The following is a 24577-nucleotide window of genomic DNA, read 5'->3' as shown; positions in this document are numbered from 1 at the left end:
AAAGACTGTAAGCTACCTTCTAAGTCATCTTAAAAAAGTGGATTTCATCCAGATTTATACAAAGACAAGTGGGAGTAATACTACATTCTTGCACTGATTAAACGTCAACTGCAAAGAATCAGAATACCAGTGAATTTTGATTATTTTTCAGAAATGTATCTAGGCTGCAAATTAACTGTATCATATGTGAACATGCTCCAGAGTTGCTTCTGTATGGAGTTAACTTGTCTATGAGAAAGCTGTTCACAGGGGCATAACATGGTGCAGATGCCCCAGAAATACCATCTCCTCCATATAGTCTGAATATTGTTTTGTTTAATCTTGGAGCCTCAAGGGAACTCTGTGTAGAAGTCGTCGGGTCTTTCACACTCACCACTGCTGAATTTGGGAAGTCTGGAGAACATTGTACTTTCTATGTTTCCAAATAAGTTAAATGAATCATCTGTTCAAGACAAATTATAGCATGTGAGGTCACAGGACCTTTTAGAAAGGAAATTATTTTAGAAAGGAAAAGTAGAAATTATCTTCTGACCAATTCAACATGAAATCCAGTTTTTGGAAGCTTTGAGTTGGTTTTGTTAATAGAATGTAAAAATGGGGACCAGATGTCAGCTCATCTATTAGCCTGAAATGTTAGAACTGGAGATGAGTTTTGGGAGGACCTTTCCTGGAGGCAAGAGCAGCCCATGGTAGCATCTTGCCTGTAAGGGCTGGTTGAGCCCATGCAGATAAACAGCCTTTTGCCCCAGATATACACTTCCTATATTGCAACAGCTTGTCCCGTGTAATCTTAGCAGTGCTGACTTCATACCAGCACATATACCAGTAGCTGTGCAATTATGTGAAGAATTCAAGTCTTGCTAAATCCATGCACGAACTTCCACCCTTGCTAAACTTACCTGCTCAAAGCTGAGTCAGGAAAACTTGTAAGTTTTGAAACACTATTGACAACAGCTTCAGTAAGCCTTGGAGTAGAAAATAGAGATAATATTATGTTACGTGTGTATAATATACATTATATACATGTGTCTAATATACATAACATACATTTTATAGATGGTATATATCATAGGACATATATTACAATTAACACATGCAATGTTATTGGATTGATATTGGATTGATACTATATTGGATTGATATTATGTATAAATAATAATAATAATAATCTATGTATTATGATATAAATCTGTTATGAACAATTAATTTCGTTACCAAACCAGAAGTTAACTCTATCTCTATTACTATGTTGCAGTGATGAATGTAAAGGAATGATAGTATAAAACAAAAATAATCTCATTAGTGTTGAAGCATTGTGAGCATGTTACTGTGCAGATAATATACAACAGGAAAATATTTTTCTATGAAAGTTAGTTTTGTCTATGAAGGCAAGGCTAGTTTAACAAATCACCAATTGCCTTGTAATTCTAATGATACTGCAGAAGGTTATAAAGAATAGACTTAGCCAGAAGAAATTTCTATGTTGAAGGTAAAATCCCTTGCATGCACAGCCACAGTGAAAAGTCTTGGTCAAGAATGGCTCATCATTCCTTACAGATTTCCTTTGTATTACTGTCAAAGTTGGCTTCAAAGATTTCATAGAAATTGCGGTCAGAAGGGACTTGAAGATCATTCAGTCGAACCTCCTGGTACACCAGTAGCCTAAAACCAAATTCCTTAAAACCACCTGAAGAATTTGGATGTAGCAAGTACTACAAGAATCCAGAAGACTAGAAATATTCAACATTAGAACAATTTAAATATTAGGAAAACTGCAGACAGATGCTTTTAGGTCTGAGGAATTTTAGATGAGTTATTAATAAAAGACTGGAATGGCCTGCTGTGGTTCGCTAAAGAATTAAGGACAAAAAATAAAGCTAACATTAGTTATTATGGCCTCATGGAGATTTGGCCCCATCACATGAAGTTATTTCTTTTTCTTTTCTTTACAAATTTATTTCTACTTGAGGGTTGCTATAGTATATTTTGACTTCTCCAAGGTATTTGATCTAGGGCCATTTGACATCAGCATTATAAAGCACAGATTACATACATTAAAAACAGGATTGTAGATATATATGAAGTGTGGCTGATTATAGGGAATTATTAATTAAATATAAATTCTAGAGAGGGACCGTCTCTTGATTCAGTTCTGTTTGGTGTCTGTATGAGTGGTTTGAACACTATCATAGAGTCCTTGCTGGTAAAAGCAGTGCTTAGAGATCTATGAAGCAAAAAATACTGAGAAATAAAAACTACTGTAACCGGGTGTAGTGGATGACTTCATTAAATGGTCATAATGTGACAGGATGTTCTTTAATACCCCAAAATGGCAGGTATATAGAGGAGAGAATGAGTAATACAGTCTCTTCTTAGGAGAAGAGAGATTTTATCCTGGAAATTAAGAAAACCAAGGAGGATTTTGGGGTCAGAGTGGATAATTGTCTCTACAGGCAGTTGCAGGGCAAACTATGGCAGAAAAAGCTAATGTAATCCTCGAGCAATAAAAAAGAAAAGTATCAAGGAAAGATAGGAAGGGCTTCTGCAACATGTGAAAGGGCTCCCTGGGAGGTGTTAATCTCTAACTCCACTGCACAGTCAGAGAGCTTGAAATTCTGACACTCTTGTCGACTCGAGGACGGAGGATGCTGTAGTGTTTCAGAGCATCTACCCCAAAAAGGCAAATTCCAAGCCCAGGCTACATGGTGATACTGCCCCTGGGACCAGTAGAAAAACTTATCTGTACCACTCTGAGAGCCTGTACCTACCTGCAGATCAACCTATGTGACCCATGTAGGCTAAAAAAGGCTTCCCACAGTAAAGATTTAATTCACCCCACAGCACTGTAAACATAGGCTCTAAAAGCAGTTGTAATTTACAAATGTAGAATGGATTTTTCTGGTCATTTTGATGATGAAACTCTTTTAATTACATTGAATTGTAATTAGTTTCCTTAGCAGGTATGTGATCTCATATTTATTCTCAGCACGAAAGCTACCTATATATTAATTAAAAATTTTTTTTTCTTTTTTTTTTAATAGGAATAAGAACTACTATATGTTATACCTGATAGGAATTAAAAGTAATATCATAACAAATAGACATCTGTTGGAAAAGAAGACTTATAAATCATTAGAAACATGTGCACTCCAGGCCTCTTTGCTCTCAAAGCTTCATTGGAAAAACATGTAGAAAGAGCCAGCCAATATTTTAAAAGCAACAGGAAAAAAATCTGTACGTCATTTGATTCTTTTTCTGCAACAGCATCTTTACTTGCATGTGACCAGATTATTTATAAAAAATCTGGCAATATATAGCTTTAAAAACTGGCTTTTCAAGAATTCATTGTTTTGTCATGTGTACACAGAGACGTGCATTTTACTTGTTGGAAAAATGCCCTCAGCTTCAGCAAATAACATTTACACAAACCCTGGAAAGCCAGAATTCCATATCTAGTGCTAATGATGTCTAGCATCTAACAGAAAGCCTAAGAAGGAACTTTAACATGTACTATTAATACCATGTATTTTAGGTAGATATTGAGCACCCAGCTCCAGTGTGATGAATGTACACATAAACCTCAAAATTAGTCTTAAAAGCATATAAACCACTTCAGTTGTTAAGATTTTCTAAAACCCACGTGTGTGGGTAATATCACTAAAAGCAGGTATGTTGGATAAAAATGAATGATGTTCCTTTCCCAGTATAAACCCAGGAGTTCATCTTCCAGTGTTGTTTATAAATAGAAGAGAGTCAATTTGCTTAGGATCTGCAGGACATTTCAGTACTCCATTTAGATAATGACAACATTTTTAACACAGCTATCACTCATTAGGTCAAGAGGTTGTGATTAATCAAGGACTGTTTTGGTTTAGTCTGATAGACATCTAGTCTCTTTAGTTTACAGTTGAATGAAGATGGCTTCAACAGTTTACAGAATGAGCTGCAATGATACATTAGACTGAAATTGAGATGGAAGAGAGACGTGTGATCTATTTTAACCATTCCATTTGCATTACAATGTGCTGTGTGTGAATTAGTCTAGGCATTGCTAGAGTAAATAAAAAATCTGCTGGGAATGTGTGAGCGCATTACACAACAGGAATGCACTGGCAGGTTATGGCTAGAAGTCTGCTGAGTGTTACCAGGAAATATTGTTGGTGTTTGGACTAAAAGAACAGAGTTTTTTGTTTTAATAACTGACTGACTGGTTAATGGCTGAATGTAAGATGAGAGAATATGAGTCAGAAAGAGTTATGACAAAAAATCTTAAGGGAACGTCTGTTTCCATAGCACTTTGGGACCTGCATCAACACGAAAGCAGTATAGGTCTCTTTACACAAACTGCAGAATGAGCATTCACACTTTGGGCGACAGATGAAAACAGAATAAATTCCCAAACACTTGACTGCAGTATAGTGTCTTATGGTACTGTTGAATCTGAAGGTCATTTTTTAAGGTTATCTTATAAGCATTTTCCTATCATCAAGTGCCAAGCCAGTTTACCACGCTATCACAGAGGTCTTTCCTCTAGAGAAAACTCTCAGACATTCAAAGGAGTATATTGCAGGGAAACAGAGGGTGCTCAGTAGGAAATGAGAATGCATTCTCAGCTATCCACCTTATCTGTTAGTATGCATCTTGCACCTACAGCCCATAGTCATGTTTGCAATCAACAGTTAGCACTTTTGAGTAACAGCTTCATAAATCTTGATGACACAGCCCACGTCCCATGAAGTTTTTTTGTGGTTCACTCTTGTGTAAATCAAGTAAATTAACCCATATTAAGTGCAAATGTAGTGAAAAGGTCTTAAAAATATCATATAGCACTATATAGTTTTCAACTTTTCCTATTTATAATATTAGTACATTGCTGTATTTCCTTCTAATGAAGTAGGTGAATTCTCTAAAGTAATTTTTCTCCTGTAATGGATGCACTTTGGAGGATGCAGCCTGATGAGATACTGTTGACTTCTTGTTCCTTTTCTCCTGATCACATACACATAGAAAGAAGCACACATACATGTCTCCTTATGTGCTTTCTGTCAGATGCTGATAAATATAATGCAAAATGGCACCTAGTGAACAAAGAGAAATCCCTCAAAATTTTCTATAAAAACAAATCCTGTTAATTTCAGCCTCCCTCTTTGTCTACATCTAATTATTTTGTGCTCTTTTTTCTAATACTACAAACCAACAAAAAAGATGAATGGTTATAAAATACACACTGGGATCTGTGTGACCACCAATATTGTTATTGATTGGAGACAGCTGAGAAAATACAGTAAGGATATGTTGCTGTAACTAGCATTACAAATTTCCCTGATTCTACTTAGAGAATATGCACTGCTGTATAGTTAGGTAATGATTAAACACTACTTCCATTCTTGCCAAAAGTTAGCACTGATGAAGAAAATCCTGTAGGCTCTGGTGATCCAGCACCACCCACAGAACCCTCCAGATCGAAACACCTTCCTGAGGCAGGGAATTCCTCTTTGTGACATTCGCTTTCTCACTCTCCTTCGTGCTGTCTCAGGGGACACACTTGTCCTGCTTTTGGCATGACTCAACTTCTTGTTGAGTCGACCTTTGCCCTTTTAAATGAAAGGGTTTCATGCCCTGGAAACTGGCTCTTTCAGTGACTTCCACTGAACTAGAACGTTATTCTCCTACAGGAACACCAAAGAAACGTGGCAAAATACCTGCTTTAATTATTGGAAAAATAATATACTTTGGGAAAAGGAAATACTGGACAGACTGAAAGCTCCTAAGCAGGATACATCAAAGGATGCATTATACATAGCTGGAGAACTAATGTCCATTTATCCAATGACCTAATTAATGTTTTTATAATTTATAGTGCTATTAGACAGATTTTTGTGAGAACAATACTGTCAGGTAAAACCACAAATTATAATCATTAGGAAGCTGTCTCTCCTGATCCTATTAATAAAAAACATATTCTAAATAATCTTTGAACAGTTAGTGCTATACCAAGAAGACAGGAGATTATTTTTCTCCTGATTTTCAAAAGAAACTCTGGAGACCTTAAAAAAAATGTCTATCGAGAACTGCAATGTTTCTTGCACTAATGCACAAGGAAAAAAATAAATAAGTGCAATTCTTTAAACAACCAAAAAAAGGATTTGCACATGAAAGAAGAACATTCATACAAAAAATACATAAAAAAGGAAATAGGCTGCTAAGAAGATTAAGCAATTTATGCAGGGCAATATTTCCCAACTTATTTCCCTCTAAAACTTGATAAAACCTAGTGAATGGATATGCTGTGACAAAGCCCCTAGAGATCTCATCATCTCCTTGATAATATTGTTACAAATATTTTGGAAAATGAGTGAGTTCCATGCATGAATTAAATGGACATGACTGTGGAATACTGAGGAATAAATATAGGCTTGAAACAACAGATTATTTGAAAGCAATACATTTCTAAATTTGCAGTGGAGACGGGATTCTTCCCAGTACTGTTTGCACTGACAAGAAGGTATGGGATGATGTAGTTCACACTAAACTGTATTGGTCCCACTGGGGCTTCACCACACCATGACAACCTCTCATTTACTAAAGGCTGGTAGGAAAGCAGGATACGAATACCTCTTTATTAAATCATGCCTCAGTGTATAGCAAAGGAACAGAATTACTGGGAAAACATTTGGGGACAGACTTTAAAAAATGTGTCAGTATCTTGTTCCCCAGTGAGCTAATGATAGTGCACCTTCAAGCTCTGACTCTTGGCTCTGCTGCAAAACATGTGGCACTTGCTCTGACATGATCTGATCATATGCTTCTCAACAGTAAAAATTCTCCTGATTTTGGGGCTGATGTCAAAACTTTCAAGACCCAAACTGGCTGACTTCAATGGGCTGCTCAGAGAGGTGGTTGAGCCACTTGTCCCTGGAGGTGTTTAAAGAATGTGTAGATGTGATACTAAGGAACATGGTTTAGTGGACAGCACTGATGGTAGGTGGACAGCTGGACTAGATGATCTTAGAGGTATTTTCCAATCTTAATGATTTTGTGATTTGATTCTTTACTTGAAGCAACTTGGAGTTGAGGTTTGGTCCTTTGGTGGTAAGGAGGCATTGATCCTTTGCCTTAAGTCACTCTGCTCTCTAGAGCCAACTGGGGGCCTGGAGCAGGACTGCAGGCAGAGGGAAGGGCGAGGCTGGATGTGGAAGTGATGGAAACAGCCACAACCCCATGATGGCCCGCTCGGGTTGTCCTTCAAGGACAACAGGTTGTCTCACTGGGAAAGTGACTTATCGTATGTGCATATCAAAATACATACATGCATCTTAGTGAAGCACATTAAAATCTCTGACCTGAAATCTTAGTATCTGAAATTCTTGACAACAGGTCAAAAATTTTGAGGTTTTTATTTTAAAATTCTTCATGGTACTTTTCCCTGACACGCTGTTTGTGCCGGGGATAATACAAGAAAGAAGAAACAGTGTTCTGCCTTATAAACACAGGGCTGAACTAAATTACTGACAGCATCGCTAAAGCTCTCTAAGTGAAACTCAGAAAGCCATTTGCAAGTATAAGGGAATTAATCTTTATATCAACAATAGCATGGTATTTTCTTCACATTTTTATTGAGAGTGAAATTAAATTAGAAAAATGCATTCTTTAATTAATACTACGATTCTGCCTGGCATTAGAGAGAAGTTTCCCCACTTAATTTGTGCACGATGATACATTACACCCAGTTTATCACATAGTCTCCACAGTGATCATCTCCTGCATTCTTGCCAACCAAAGAAGGACAAAACCACACTTGTGAACCTGTGCAATAACTCTGTGAAGTGTGACCTTTCTCACTGTGCAGCACCTCATTAAAGTCAAAAGGGCGCAGACAGAGCAGTTCATATAGGGTAATCTGCAGATGAAGATGGCACTGGAAATACCATGTGAATTAGAAGGAGACTCAGCAGTTAGAATATCAGCTAAAATAAAGCAGATTAAGTAACTGAGCTTGCACTCACTGAGATTTTACCATATGAGGTACCTTCCCTCCTTGGATCTTCTACAAGAAGCAATAATAGAGTGGCATTTCATTTAATTTAGTTAAATACTATTGCTTGACAGAAAGAACTGAGATTTCTAAGGAAGGGATTAAGACTGGTGGATCTGGTGCAAACTCCTATAGGGTTGTAGCTAGTGTTATGGTAAGTTGTTCTTGTTACATCTGACAAGCATAGACTATACCCCTTGTATGAAAACTAAATGGACATTCATCTCTCTGTCTACTTACTATTATGTTCTCCAGATAAAAATTATGCAACAATGGAAAAGCTAAAACAGCACTCAAAACTTTGTATTTGATGCACATAACCTAATTAACTTCTCCTTGAGCTTGGATAAAACATGTAGTAAGTGTAGGAATAGTTTACAGACTTTGTCCCAAGTTACGCTCACGTTCACACCCAGAGTTGTACACGTATGTATTTTGCTTCATGTCAAAAAATATCATTTGGGGAGGAGACATAAGAGAAGAGAATGAGAGGGAAAAGAAGGGAGAAGAAGGCAAGGCAAGGTGAGGTAAGGTAGGGGAAAGATGTTTTTATCTTGACATTTTTCTTTCTGCGCTAACATAATTGGCCATCTACTGGACAAAATATTACTTTACTGTCTTAATAGCTTGTCTGTTCATAAAAAATCTTTTCATGCTGCAACTTATCTTCAGGCTGTTAAGCTTTTCTTATTAATAGCAATAACATGAAAATCAACCCCCCATAATTCCACTCAACAGACTTAAGTGACCTAAAATATACAGCCTGCCTTGGAATTCTGGTAACCTTGTTGATTTCAGATGGATACTATTTGCATTATCTATATGCACTATCTGCATGGAAATTTTTTGGTAGACAGTATTACGATTTTGTATTGTTCCTGTATAAACTTATATCTCAGGGCTCTGCTTTCATTTTGAATAAAAAGCCTTCTTACCTTATAAGCCATCAATTTCGTACATGGGCTTGGTTTAGCAGCAAGCATTCCCAGGTGAATTTAAATTTTATTCTTTATAATACCCAAACGTATGCTAGTGAGTGGATGAGATGTCTTGCTGTTGAAAGCAAACCAGAAGTGCAAACCGGTGACTGGAGGTGGGAAGGTGTGATGTGTCCATGCATGCTTTCCTGATGCACCTGCTGTCTGCTGTCACAAAACCAGACCAGAGAGTGTAAAAATGTTCATCAACAGCTACAAACTGATGAGTTATGTCTTCCTGGGAGATACAGTTTTGAATTCTCACACAATGACTTAAATACTTCTATATTCAAAGAACAAATACTGGGGGTGGGTGAAAGGGAGAAGTGTCAACTTTTGATTTCTGCTCCTAGGATTACTCCATTTGAAGTGTGAAATTCATTTATGTCTTGGCATACCAGGGTACCAGGAGCTGGGGTGTCTTCAGTGCCCAGGCTCATCCTTGCTGCTGCCATCTCCTGTCTTCTCTGTGGGAGAAATGCAGCTGCAGAAGGGCTGTGTGAGCAGCATGTGGTGGCTGCTGGGATCAGGTGAGTATGAGGAGAGCAGCCATGTGTAATTCCACTGGCCTGTTGAGGCCGGATGCTGCAGTTCTTGTCAGACCTTCCCAAGGCATGAGAGTATGTGGACTTCTAGTCTGAGCGGGTGGCCAGCTGAGGGCACTGAGCCCTGAATCTGCTGATATTCTGACTTCTGAGCAGCAAGGTACATTGTGGATCACATTGAGGCTGTTCTGGTCATGGGGAAAATGCAAACTTCAGCTGCTGGAAAACACTTCAAGTCAAATGCAGAGATAATCAGTGCCACCAGCATTAGGAAAGTGCTCACTGGGTGTTTTTATTGTGCTACTGCCCTTAGATATTCTGTGCCAGTCCACTCTCTCCTTCCTCAGCTATCTCTGGTTTTTCATTTCTTCCTAGTGAGAAGAGACTCAGTCTTGGTGCAGTCTGGGCTGTGTTGGGCAGTACACCCTTCACATTCCCAGATATGTCTCTATCTGTACTGCACAACTGCGCGGGTGGGTCACGCTGCCATATCGTATTGCAAATTCATGTCTAATTTGACCCTGAGGTCTCTGTCAGCATTGCTGCTTTCTAGGATTCTCCCTGCCTTTGAATGTCTGTGTTTCAAATTACATTTCCCTGGGTATACTGGGTTACATTTTCCCATGAATGCCACTCTTATTTTCCAGCTCCATATTTTTAATCACCCTACTTCCACTTTTATTACCTCTTGTCTTTGGTGATGCTTGTAGGTCCTTCAATTAATGTGAATAAAGGCTCTGAAAATAGGACTGTCTGTGACTTTCCTCTTTGTAATTAAAATGGTCCAGCATCCTTTCTCTCCCTCTGTGCTTTATTGAAAACATTCAATAAAAAACAGGAACTATCCTCTATGTGACATAAGCTGTCAGTTTGTCCATTTTTCAGCCATTAATATCTCTTCAGCATCACCCTCAGTTTTAGAATCAGTTTTTAAGCAATCAATAGTGCCAACTGGAATGTATTTGGAGAAAAGAGATCTCAGAAGACTATGTGTCAATATTTTAATTGATTTAATATTCTAAAAGCCACCTAATTTTCTTACGCTACTGATTTTGGGATATTTTGTAAAGGAAATCTCTCATGTGATGAGTCATCTGTTTTCCACACATTCCTAGCTCAGAGGCAAAATCCCCTAAGGCCCAAAGCCTGATGCAGCAATCAGTTACAGAGGCAACAACCAGCTGAACCTGGTCAGAACTGGACACTGGCTTTAGTGCAGTAAAATCTAGCTCACAGCTCACTGATAGCTTTCTTGGGCATTGCCTTGGCTGAGGTTAATTTGTCATTAGGCTTTCTCCTACAGTTTTTTTTACAATTCTTATTTCACTGACTACTATACTACTGTAATAGTACACCATCAAGGTATTAACTATGCTTTACTTACTCTAACCAGACAATCCCAAAATAATTGCAACACTTCTTTTTTACCGACTCAGCAGAAGAGGACGTCAAGCTTCCACTCCCTCTTCTTTTAAATTATCAAAATGTTGTGCTACTGAAACTATGATGTAAAAAGATTTCCCAGTCATTCCTGTTAAATTCTAAACACATCTAAGTCAATAGTCTCAAAACAGAGCTATTAAGGCAGCTGTACAGGTCAAAACAATAGGGTGGGAAAATTTAAGGTATATTTAACACACCATGATAATAAGCGAATAATACTATTATAGTGTTATAATACTAGTATATTACTGTTAGACAAGTAGTGCTTATGGAAGGAGTAAGATCTCAGTACATTTTCTATTTGTATCTTGTTTGCTAGGGTAGCTACAGCAGCCCACAACAGCCATTTCTTCACTCTCAGTATTTTCTTTGATTTGGATTTAATATTGATCAGCTCTCCCCAAGCCAAACCCATTTTTTCCCCCCAGTTCCTTCAATTCAATTGAATGGAACTTCTCCTTGCTATAATTTGTGGAAAAATGCTTACAGGAAAATTTCAGCATCAGTATAAATAAAAGAGATTAATGTTGAAAGAACAAAAAAATAAAAGCAATCGTTTCTTAGTAGCAGCTTGTGTGCATGAAGCCCCCATCATAAAAATCCTTTAAAAGGCCATTTTCTCATTACATGAACTCCAAAACCTTTGCTAACTTCTTGTCCATGGCGCTGCTCAGTCCCATTGCAAGGATTGCTCCCTTCCAAATGCTGGAGCTGGCTGCAGGTTACTGCTGTGCTCTTGCTGTCCTGAACAAGTTTTACAACAGCAGCAGGTAGAAGCCATGTCAGGCTTCTCTTGGTGTTGAACATAACCAAGACAACCAGCTGTATAATCAGAGCATTGGCAGCCTTATTTATTAATGTATGATCCAGATATTGCAGTGCTGAAACCTAATGGCATCAGAGGCCACTGATTATTTTCTGATTTTCCCAAAAGTCTGATGTTTTGTTCCTAAAGAAAACAAGAAAAAATTAAAGGAAAAAAAAAAAAAAAAAAGGAACACATCCTATGTTTCCTTTCCGGAGGACAGATTTTGTTCTCATTTGCTCTAACCCAGGAATGCCAGTGAACCAGCACCAGCAGAACTGTGCCTAGAATCACATCCCTCACCCTGTGTTTTAAGGTAGATTCCAACATTGAAACAAGGCAGTGGTTTCGTTCTGTCTCTCCCAGTTTAAGCAGGGCTGGGGCTCCACCCAGCATAGTTTTACTGTCTTTGAGGGAAGAATTTACTTCACCCATTTGAAAAAAAAACATCCTGACTTGCTGAAAGTTGTTGCCTGAAAGGAGTGTCACAGCACCAGAAAGAAACCATGAGCTATATTAATCCACGACGATATCTTTTGAAATAAAATTGCAGAAAGTTTTTTCCTCCGTCTATATTTCTCATCTCTGTGAAAACCTAGATGTGCTTTAAACATAATCTGTGTGCAAAATGGAGTTAGAATATAAAATATTGCAAATCCAAATCCCTGCGCTGAGGGATTCGAGGAGAGAAACTGCTAAATGCTTCTTGTCAGTCTAGAAACAACGCGACGCTAAACTCACTCATTTCAGAGATTTATTTTGCTAGAAAGGATTTTAATCTTCACATTTCTGTTCCTCAGAGGAGGCCAAACCTTCCAAGTGCAGAGTCTGCAGCAGCGGTGAATCAACTATTGTAATACGCTGCCTCTTAAAATACTTCAGGGTAGTCAGGCATTAGGAAGGCTCCTATTTTGTGTGAACTGATCAAATACAGATGTTGCCAAAGAGTTGACCTTATTGACCGTGACTTAACTAGAGATTGAATGGCAGACAGACGGTCAGTAGTAGGGTGAAACCATGTTTTGGCGGTAGGGTGTAAATGTATATACAGTTTACAGGATGTGAATGACACCGAGCAAACATCTGTTCTATTGATAAATACTTGCTTTACTTCCAAAAATTTTTATCCCAGGGAAACCCGGTAAGAATAAATACTGCATGGTTTTGTTAGGTGTTCTGTGTTCACATTGTGCTCTTGGAAAACTTGAAATAGAAAAATATTAAAAATGGTACTAACTTTTCTCTCTTCCTGTAATATCAGATTTCATATAAAACTCATCAGCTGAGCTGAGTATTAGTCTTGATCAATGGCAGGAAACCAGGGGATCAAATGTTAATAAATCAGAAACAGATACCTCCACTTGAGCAGAAATATATCACTAACCTGAAAAATAGGGCAAATTATTTGACAACATTTATATGCATATGCCCACGGAAAAAAAAAAAAAGGAAAAGCTTTTCTTAAGTTCTCTTAAAAACTGAAACAGAGGGCAAATATGGAGAAAAAAATAATGAAGTAATGAACATAGAACATGCAATCAAAGGGTCCTAAGGATATCTTTGTTTTCTCTTGGATTGACATAAAGAAACAAAATGAAATGGCTTCAGGTAACAATATATTTCTATGGCAAATTAGCCCTGTCACACTGCTATTTGTTTCTTGGGCAAGGGTAGTGAAATAGCTGGTGAATAGTAGGCCCATTTTAATGTGCTGTTGCCTTTACTCAAACACTAAAGAGCAGCACCACTATTCCAATTCTGAACTGCGCAGGAACGTGATGACCTTGATAGCATGAAAGCACATAAAAGCGCAAAGGCCAGTTTTAACTTTGTTTTTTCTTTTTAGAGTTTTGGTACCTAGCTATTTCAGTTCAAAGCTCCTTAAATTCATTTCAGATATACACCCTTGCAGTGTGGTCTTCTCTTTAAATTGAAACTATTTGCTCCTGTGCATAGCCTGCTAAATTTAATTAGAAAATCCTGGTGGACCAGCAGGACAAAATTTCCCTTCCTTCCTATTTTCTCATTCCACAATCTATCACCTAGAGTAATTAGGACCAGCGAGGGATCGTCTTCACTGGATTAACCTTAACTAAATTGTATGCATTCAACATGTGCTCTTTTGATTAACTTGAGCCTTGACTGCTGCCTGTGATACACCCACCTTGTAATTCTACACACTTAATTAATTTCAGATGAACAGCAAGAGGGATAAGTTAAATTCTCCAATTAATAAACTGATATTAGTTAATGCATTTTAGCTTAACTTCTCATTCTTTTCCTGTGCAGGGATAGGAAAAACAGAAAATGAGAGGGAGGTGGAAGCGAGCAAACTTTGCCAGTAAGTTTGCAATGACTTTTCAGGGCTTGATCCTGCAGCCGTCTAGCAGATAATTTTCCCCCTGACAAGGAGAAGATTTTTGGCCACAGAATCAGTCCTTGCATTTAAAGTATTAAATGCAATGGGCAGAAACAGGACTTTTTTTTTCTTTCAAAATGATAAATAGGCATTATTTAAAACCTCCTCACCTTAACTCAGTTTTCCATATGGTTTCACTCATGCATGGGTTTTCCTTGTTATTAAAAAAAAATATTATAATATCACTGGCCGTGGGCCCAATCCTCCAAGCCTTAGTCCCACAAGCATATTTTTCTGCTCTCTATTGTCATGGGGAGCTGCCTAACAGCCTTGTCTTGCATACGTTTGCCCAGATAAGTAACTTTGCTTTTGAATATAGCCCTAGTGAATTCAGTAGTATTTATCAGAGGAGGAGAATTACTTATGTAGAAAAATATTTGCAGGAACAGGCCCTAAAAGTGCTATTGGATGCAAAGAAAGGTGCATGAAAGACAGGACAAAAACACTAGTCTAGTTCTTTTTGCCTGGGATTAACTCGGATGCTAACTGTAAAACAGGGCACTTACTCTCCTCTGAGTGTATTTCACTGAATACTGAATTTCTCATTTCTAATGTGGAACTCTGATGAAGTTTCTCTTCGGCATCATCGGTAAGCATGTGGTTTCAGTAAAACTGATAGAATTAACATTAAACGCACATTTAAGTATTTTGCTGAAATGGAGATTGGCTGTTCAGCAGCTTTCAGGACTGACTATTGAGTGGGAGCAAAATCAAGCCCCCAGAAAACAAAATATTTTCACTCAGATATGTTTTTAAAATTAATTCTGTTACTGTAAAACTGTTCATTGTTTTTCCTCTATAACAATCAATATTCTAAGAAACGCTGCCAGAAACAAAAATTACATATATAGCTCTATTTACAGCATCTGCAAGTTAGCTATCAGTGTTTGTGTTTGTGCAGAGTTTATATTTTCCATTAGAAAGAATAGCAGTAAATGGCTTCAGGCAATAAGATGGCCTAGTCTGAATTTTCTTCCTAATTAACATTTTACTGCTTCACCAAATCATCAAACAGTATTTTATACACAGCTATTTACTATAAATAAGCTGCTGATGTGATTTATAGCCTTTCCAAAATCATAGGGAAATTTATTGGGTAAGAGCATTAAGATAAAAATTTCAAAACATCAGAACAGTTTATGTGACTTTGTCCCCCTGCAAAAGGTACTTTGGCACTGTAATCATCTTGGTAATCTCTCAAGTCGTGCTGATACTTAGGACTATTTTATCTCCCAGATGTATTTAAAAAAGAATAATCAGAGAAAAACAGTTTCCATAGTAAAATCCCATATGGGAAGGAAGGAAGTAGTGACATACAGTCTTTAGGTGAAATTGTCAGTATTTTGGGTCATTTTAAAACCACAAAACATGAATGCATGCAATTCTTGCCAAATTTCCACCGTATTTCCTTTGATTACATACATTTCCAGCAAAAACAATATAATAAGCTTACATTTTTAAGGCTTTGTTTACAAACAGTTGCAAAGATGCAAGGAATACTTGTGACACAGAACAAACAATGGAGAAAGGAGAAAATAAAGATTTAATACTGACTTACCCCACAGCCAGTCAGTATGCAAGATCTTACGGCCGAATACATTGTTTTTATTAGTGTCAAGTGCTTGATTTAAAGTAGGACCTCGTCACCTTACTGAGAGATATTTTTCCTGGGGTATATGCACGTACCTATTTATCTATTGAGTGTGAGTATATATATACACACACCTAGCAGTAGGCCTGGTTAGTGTCAGCTTGACTGGGAGAGGATGTTAGTAATTACTATTTCTCTAAACACTACTTTAGCATAGTTTAGTGTATCAGCTGGCTTCTGCTGCCAGAAGGACCTGTGCTGCCTACTGGAAGTGACTGCAAAGCCAAAAGCCACAGTGAAGACCATTCCCATTCTCTGTCCTCCTTCCTGTTGAACTCAGTGACACTGCTTTTGATTCAGTAGAAATGGATTTTGCTTGACTCTTTTCGGGAGTATTTCTGGGCACCCTGGTTCTCAGGGCTATGCCCAGACCACTGGCACCCATCTGGCCAGCTCTGCTGAGGCTGAGAACAGCAGCACTAGTGATTCTGCTGGAGCTGGGACTGTCTACAGACCAGCAGAATGGTGCTTTCATATGGACTTTCTCTTCTTCCTCTTTATTCCTTCTGAACATGTTTCCAAGTTAAAAAGAAATAACTAATGCTAACTAACAGCTGATGTTTCAACATGTTTTACACATGTTTTTTCCTTCTGCAGGCTGCATTTCTGTTGTGTTACAAATGGATGGAATGAAGTTCTCATACAGTGACATGAAGACAAAAAGCAGCCTGCATGTGTTAGTGGTAGAATGAGTCCGTGTTAAGAATAGCTTCTGGTCTTACATTTTATGAGCCCAGTAAATCAAGAGCATGAAAGAAATATATGACATTGCTGTTTCATGCACTGTCTGCTACACAGAAATTTTCATGTGCACGGATAACTGAGAAACAAATAAAATGTATCTTCCTCTCACCCCATTTATTGTTTTATGGATAGGTCACTTTTTCATCTCTTTTCGCTCTGAGGATTTCCTTGAAATAACAGTTTTGAGGGTTTTTTTTTCATGGTCTTTATAGTATCTTTCCCGTAGAAAGAAATGGGGATATTCTTTACAACACACACCCTTCACCTCTTTATATGTGGTGCTCTTCTAATATAGTCCTCAATTTTTTCTTACGTGTTTGAGAACTTTCTACAGTTTATCACCAACTGGAATGTTATACACATTTAATTTTTACCTTGAAGTGTTCTGACACCAAATCATTAATCTTTATTGTTCAGTTTTGACTACAGTACTATTGAACAGATTATTAAGTAAAAAGAAATGTAGAGAATGTATAAAAGGCACAGTATTATTCTGATGACAGCTTCCTGGTGGTCCATCATACATAAAACTAGCTATTAGGAATATGTTTCAAACTGGCACCATAACACATCTTTCATAGTTGTTAAATTTAATTGTATAAATAGTTGCTGACTTCATTTGGACTGTTTTAAAAAAGTGAATGTGTAATAAATAAATCACCCTGTGAAAAATCTTTGCAGAACATCTTCAGCTACCATGCCAGGAGACAACTTCCAGTTTTCATCAATACTATCTGCAGTAATTAGCTCTGATATTGAGCAAAATTAGAACCTGATCCTTCAAGCATTTACACATGAGTAGTCCCACCAGGATCAATCAATTTCTTCTGTAGCCATGGAAATATTTGCATGCATATGGTCAGTCGTAAGCATGGTTTTTCCAAGTTTTTCAGGGGACTGTTTTTCTGACAAGCCATTTTTAGAGCTCAGTCCCACTTTCCATAAATGGAAAATGTGTGGAAAACAAGCCATACTGGTAACAGTAGGCTTTCGGACAAACTCAAAATAAATTCTGATGGCAGGAAACGTATTTTTCCTTTTAATGCAGTGACTGATTTTAATATTAAACCCTATACTTGACATAAATAACCACTCAGCAGGGTGACACAGAATATGGGATAACTCAGGCATTAAGTGATTTTTCTGCAGTCTGCATGGTGCTTTCAATATTGACATGCACTCTGCTTACAGTTGTTGTCTTACAAGCAAATGTAATGACTTGGTTCAGAACAGAGTATTCTTATATTGAATGAGAGCTGGAAAATGGAGTGCCTTTTACATGAGACCATCTCTAAGTTGCAGCGTAGTTGGTACTATTTATTGACTGACTGCCACTAAAGGTAGAGGAAAGATAAAGCTGCTGCTTTCAATTATGCAATCACAAATGTAAGAAAGTGAAGCTGTAGAATCGGGATGGAAATCGTTACATTTGATATGCCATGTCAAACAACAATAGCACTTGTGCTAATCACATTTTAGAACACTGCTATCATAGTTGATTTTGTTATAAAATAGAAAACAGTGAACAATAAAATCTTGTGTTCTGTGCCAAACTGCACTATTTAATCAACTTGGTTCAAAATCATTCTTGGTTTAGATAGTAACCCAATGTATTAGTTCCAACAGCTTCTCTACCATTACTAATTGAGAAATAAATATTCAAGCTCTTATTAAAGAGAAATAAATCAGACTCTTATTAAGGACTCTGCAGTAATTAATGGCAACCTGATATCTACCCAGCTATTTAACACTGGCTTGCTTTAAATTTGCCTGTTGCATTCACAGTTAAATAGATCATAACACAGCTTTAAGACCTCTAATAGCTTAGCAGTGAGGACTCCTACCCAGCAAATTCTTCAGCTCTCCATTGTCTGTGATGGGCTGAGACATTTCAACTCTCTGTGCTGCTGCGGACTGCATGCTCTAAAAATCCTTCTAAGATATAAGAGAATCTCTGAGATCATGTTGTTGGCATCCCATGACCAATACTGGGTCCTACTTCCAGAACACTCCAATGCTATTTCTCCAACACTTGCCATGTCCCATTCCTTACTTCCTTGGGGGATTTCCCTGCCTGGCCCTTCCCTTTCCCAGAGGGGATCCCTATCCTGCCTGCCTATCCCAAGACAGCACACCTGCCCTTGCCTGACCCACGTGGCTCAGCCTGTGCTGTTCCCAGCTCAGGCAGTAAATATACATGTACCATTAATAGTCAGTGTGATGAAGGCTCCAAATCCTTTGCAAATGTCACCTGTAATCTCCAAAGCAGGACAGCATACACAAGTCTGACTACCAAGCAAGGAACAAACTACTGTTTAAATATCATCAAAAAGACACGCTGTGTCTTTTTGACATGAAAATTGGAAGCTAGTGAAGTAATCAAGGCAAATCCTAAATAAGAGTTAGAAATCAGATTTTCTTTAGAAACAATAAGCAGAAAAAGCTCTGAAGATCATTGCTTCTGCTTTGTAACTGAAAAATGGCTTGTGAGACAACCTAAGCCTATTTGTCTCTCTTCCTAATTAGATCTTCCAATCTTATAAAAGATTCTACCACTGACAGAAAACCTTGCATACAAAATAAAAAATGCTTTTTTCTTTTTCCAAAGTGATTAGACCTTTACGAAATCAATAACAATATTCAAACAAAATTAAGTTTCTAGGATCTTAATTGTCCAAAATACAAGAATAACAAACACTTTATGTTAGCTTCTTTAGCAAACATACAACTGCAGTATCTCAGCATAATGACTTTGGCATTCTTATTTTCCAGAAGGTTTTTTTCCCTTTTCATGACCATTTCCTATAAACAGATACATTGTAAGTAACATACTTACACTTCAGGAATGTCTTCATTTTTATCCTGGCATTCACATCTGTCCTTGTTTAATGCTCTGCTGGTGGTCTGGCTCCATGGTATGCCCACTGCAATGTTCATCTTAAACAATATTTACATTGATTAGGGCTCTGAATGCACTAGAGACACTTATTAGAAAATGAACACAATATCCTGGGATAACAGTGAACATCTCTAAATGTTTTCATTAATGCATTTTTTAGGAATATAAACAATTGACTGTCAAAATGATAATCTGACAGAGAAAAACATTATGAAAATTTATAACATAAAATGTCTATGTCCAAAATATACAGATAATAAACATGCATGGAAAGGGCACACTGACATTTTAATTCAGATTATAATAGTATCTGTTGCAATTCTCAATACTTTCTTTTATGAATATGCACAGTAAGACACTGTTTTTCCACTGAAATTTTGTTGGCTTAATAAATATAACATAAAATTGGAATGGGAAAGCATATTTGTGCAAACAAAACTACAGCAATATTAAATAGTTTGGCTTCATCACCTAATATGCTTATGGGAGAAGAAAACTGGGACCCTTACCCTGAAGTGGTGAGGAGGAGCAATGAAGATCATCCATCTAAAAAAAATAAATAGTACTGATTACCAATTAGTCATATGAACAAAAGTACATCTGTACTACTGCTTTTCTCAATGTGGTCACTGTACATTAGTGCCGAGCAATTTATATCTGACATGTAAATAGCCACAGAGTAGAGCATACAGCGTGACAGCCATCTTCTCTACATGTCTATCCAATAAAAGCAATCAGCCAGCAGCTAATCGTTTCTTAAACTGTTATATCCTGCCTTCTGTGCATTAACAACATATGCTTCTTGATTTATTCACCCACCTTAAGCCTATTAACATGAGGCCAAATAGTTATGATGGCGGACTAACATGTTTGCTCAAATTATAGACAAAAACTTGCTTGATTACACCATCATTTTTAACTTATAGTGGGGAAACAGGGAGGTTACAGATTGTCCTGACTTCAGAAGTTTGTTAATATCAGTAAAGAAAATATCATTTACTAGTGAAGATGCACCAGTTGTGATCAGCTGCTTTGGGCAGTGAGTGCATTAACAGACTAAAGAGAACATGTATGAAGATACATGTCCACACTCTGACAACTCCTTCACACTCAAGATACATTACATTTGGTCTTTCTTTTACAGACATCAAGAGCTAGATTTAATTCTATGAAATTATTTTAAGGACAAGAAGAGATTGAAGCATGTTTTCTCTGCAGGATGGCTGAGTTCAAACTAGGTACTGCATTTTGCTCTGGATAGCAAGAGCTCTCTACAGGTCTAACAGCCTTTTCTAATTGCAGGGGCCTCTACTACCAAATTTCAAAATATTGCAGCTAAGTGGTGCTATGTAAAGTCATGAAGGAGGGCTAAGAAAAGCCAGTTTATGGCTTCGGTGAATTGCTTGAAGAGTTTCACTAAGGGACATAGCACTGTGGTAGTAAGGGGAAATAGCCTCACTAAGGAGGATGCTTAAGCCAAAACAACTGCTTTTTATTTTCTGTCCTGAAATCAAACATTTTCATACCAACAAAAATTTTTACAAATCCACCATTTTAATTCTTGTTAATATGTCCGTATCTGTGAGGAAAGAAAACGCTCTCTGTAAATTTCAAAAAACATTTGTGAACCATATTTGGACGTTCAGGAATACCCAGAGCACAAGGAGAGGAGCAAGCTGTGGGAAGTTAAGAAGGGAAAGCAAATAGGAAGGTAGCTTAAAGCTTGGCATTCACTGCTGAGTTTCCTATTTTTTTTCTTTTTTTTTTCCACAGAATCAGCTTTGTCTGTCTCCAGCTGCAGTTTCCAATTAAGAGTGCATGACAAGAACTGTCTATGCCTTGCTGATGTTCTGCATTGTAGAAGGATCTCTCATGTCCATGCTGAACTGGGCAGTTTTGATAGCAGACAACTCACAGGAACTTTGTAGGCCTGAACTGCATGGGATTTAATAGGAATGGCAGAAACCACAGGGTCTGACCCATCACTCCAACCCAATATCAAGGACCAGATATGTCCCCAGTGCTCCTTGCTGTAGATGAGAGAGATCCAATAGTTTAAAGTGGACATAGAAGAAGGAGCTAGGTCATCAGTACAATTTGGGAATAATATGGGAGAAATGCTGGCATCATTTGAGAGTGGTGAAAAAGAAAGTCTTTGATCACTGTTACCCATCTTGGATTAGTAGCTTATGTCTGTTTACGAAAAGTTTGTTCCATGGGACAATTTTATTCCCTTTAAGAGGGAGGTTCTCTTTACAGCTTTCTTCTTGGTTTAATAAGAGCTTGAGGTGCCCAGAAATGGTGTGATTTTTCCTGGGTGAGAATCATGACAGTAGAAAACAAAGAGTCTTTCCTTTCCTTATGCAAGCTTTCAGATTTGGGCCTTTCATATGTGCAATCCATGTGTACATGTACATATACCTGTTAAAGACTTCACAAAAACATTTCAATATATAATTATCTTAGCAAAAGCCTCATGTTTTATTAGCTGAGGAGTAATAGGCAGTACTCTGCTCTTTCTTAAAACATTATCAAAATCTAAAGATGTGAATGTAAGATGCTTGATATAAAATAATGTATTTCATTTTCAGAAAAGGAAGGAAAAAAAAACAGCCTGAAAAAATACGTGAAGAAAACAAAGGTTCCTTTTGAGTTAAGCGAATCCCCAGTATTCTGTAAAACAGCTCAGACTAAATCTCTGAATCTTGTAATTGTCATCTGAATATTCTCAAAAACTTGGGGATGGGAGAGCAGTCATTAAATGCTGTGAACCAAAAGAAAGTTTACGTGTACAAAATGTCACTTTACTGCAGTGTATGAATAAGAAAACATCTGTCTGAATAAGTGATTGATTCTGACAAATATTAAGTAGGTATAAGGAAATAAAAAGTGATCCCTCTAAATCTTGTTTTGCAGCATTGGCTAAATGTGCAAAAAACACAGGCTATATATATAAGATGCAATCGAAAATAAAATACAGTTTTGTTGAATTTGTCTGCTAAATCTACTGCTGCTTTCTGTACCCTAGAAATTCCCCAGAACTATTTTATGAACACTTACCAGTTTATTTTTTAATATTAGAAGATTGAAAAAGGCCTCCTTCTATTTCACGGTTCTCTACCAGTGAATCATAGGTCCCCTGTTACTCTGTGGAAAGTTATTTTAGTAATTCTGGAAGTAAACCTACTGCTGAGTCAGCATCATGGCTGAAAATGACAGATTTCATATTAAGAAACACGTTAGAAATAATAAGTAATGCTGTATCTCTTAACTTCCCCAGTTAAAATTAGCTGGTGTGTCAGGAATTGATTTAGCAAATGTCATGCATGCTGGACATGAGAAATACATCTTGCATATTGTCAGCATGAAAAATCAGGTACATTTAATAGAAGAGGGTAAGAGAAATAAAACTAAAATACAGAGCAGTGGTGGAAGCAGCATTAAATATTTTACTCACAGAGGCACTCACTAGAAAATATTGAAATGTAACCCTAAAGCAGACCAATATGAAAAGAAGATTTTTTTTTTGGTCTTCTCTGTTAGATGATTTTCAAATAAGCAGTTTAGTAGCATTTTAAAGTACTGTATTCTTGCAGATAAAACAGAGGGATTTTGTGACCAAGTTTGTCTGGAATTTTAGCATTTCTGGAAAAAATAACTGGAGACAAAACATTTGCCAGCAAACAATCTTTACTTTCTGATTTGCTAAACATGTCCATATGTAGTTATTACTTGTGTTCAGAAGACTAGTAGCAGTTTTAGACTAGAAATAGGCTACTACTGCAAATTCAGGTAGTCATCTGGCACTTGTAGTGGGAAGATTTTGTACTTTTTTGGTAAAAGGAGATGGGTAATTTACTGCTACTTATACCTTTATGCTGAATGACATTTTATGGCATATATTTTAGTCTTTTAGAGAAATGCAGTTGATTTTTCAAACAGTACGCTGTTCCTTCTGGCAGACGACAGAGCTGCTCCATTCTTTCCCTCTCTACCAGGGGGCCTGATTCTGTTCCACCAGCTGTCCATTTCTCACCTCTGCAGCCACAACAGCATCTCCCTTTTATTTCCTCTGAAACCTGAAACCCAATTTTTGCCTGTGATTTGTCCTCAGAAGATCCAATATTGGCTGAAATAAATAGCAGTCCTAAGATTGATTTCAATTGAATTTGATAGGCAGAATTTCTTAAAATATTGCAGCTCTCCCTCTGTGACTTGGGGAAGTGGTCCATAGCAGTCCTTCACTGTCTTTTTCTCTTTTCTGTATTCAAAAACTTCCTCCAAAACTGAATCTCAGACTCATTTAGACTCACTGAAATCTCCAAATACATCAATATTTCCCATTGGTAATAACACACTACTGAATAGTGTGATGACTCTGCAGTGTCATTTTGACCATGCACATTACAAGCCACAAAAGTTTTGCAGAGAAGGAGAAACAATTAGTATTAAAATAATATGCTTATTAAGTAATTTTACACAGGAATATCAAGAACCACAGTTTTTTAGAACTTGCTATTAATATTTCCTGGGATTTGTTACTAGTAAGTTTTGCTAGAAAAAATAATAAAAAAACTTACTGTAAAACCTTTGAGTTCTTTTTCTTTTCTTCTCCTCTTTCAATGTAGCATAAATACGTGGTGAAAAGTCAGAATCGCGAAGAAGAAAAATGTTCCAAAACACTGTAAAAGTGCCTTTCCCTTCCCCACAGCCCAAGGGAGCACTGACTACTTCAATAATCAGTGCGAACTTTTTGGTTATGATTTCTGTTTCCTTTCCCTGTCTCTCCCTCCCTCTCAACTTTTTTTCCACAATTCTATGAGTATTACTGTTTTCTCAATAAAGGAAGTAGAAGAGCTGCATGACAGCGTTTGTTTTAAGAAAACACAAAGCGTGTATTAAAATGAGAGGTAGTTTAAAAAGAAAATATCGGGCAGGAATTATAATCTTAAGAGAGCGGTAAAAAAATGACAAATACTACAGGAGAACAAATTACAAGTGCTGCATTTTTGCTCAACATGAAAAGCAGCACTAAAGAGAACAAATTCCACGCATTTCA

The 24577-nt window shown here is 37.3% G+C and overlaps 1 long non-coding RNA gene across 1 annotated transcript; it reads right to left on the bottom strand.

The window, feature by feature from the left end:
• Positions 1-899: 899 nt before the first annotated feature.
• Positions 900-24311, bottom strand: LOC125689617 (uncharacterized). Its single transcript, XR_007375364.1, has 4 exons — positions 24099-24311; positions 20028-20064; positions 19456-19556; positions 900-965 (listed from the first exon to the last, which is right to left on the bottom strand). It is a non-coding gene; the product is annotated as an uncharacterized LOC125689617 (long non-coding RNA).
• Positions 24312-24577: the final 266 nt, after the last annotated feature.

This window comes from Lagopus muta, chromosome 2 (genome assembly GCF_023343835.1).
Source record: "Lagopus muta isolate bLagMut1 chromosome 2, bLagMut1 primary, whole genome shotgun sequence".
NCBI lineage: Eukaryota > Metazoa > Chordata > Aves > Galliformes > Phasianidae > Lagopus > Lagopus muta.
This window is presented reverse-complemented; position numbering and strand designations above follow the sequence as displayed.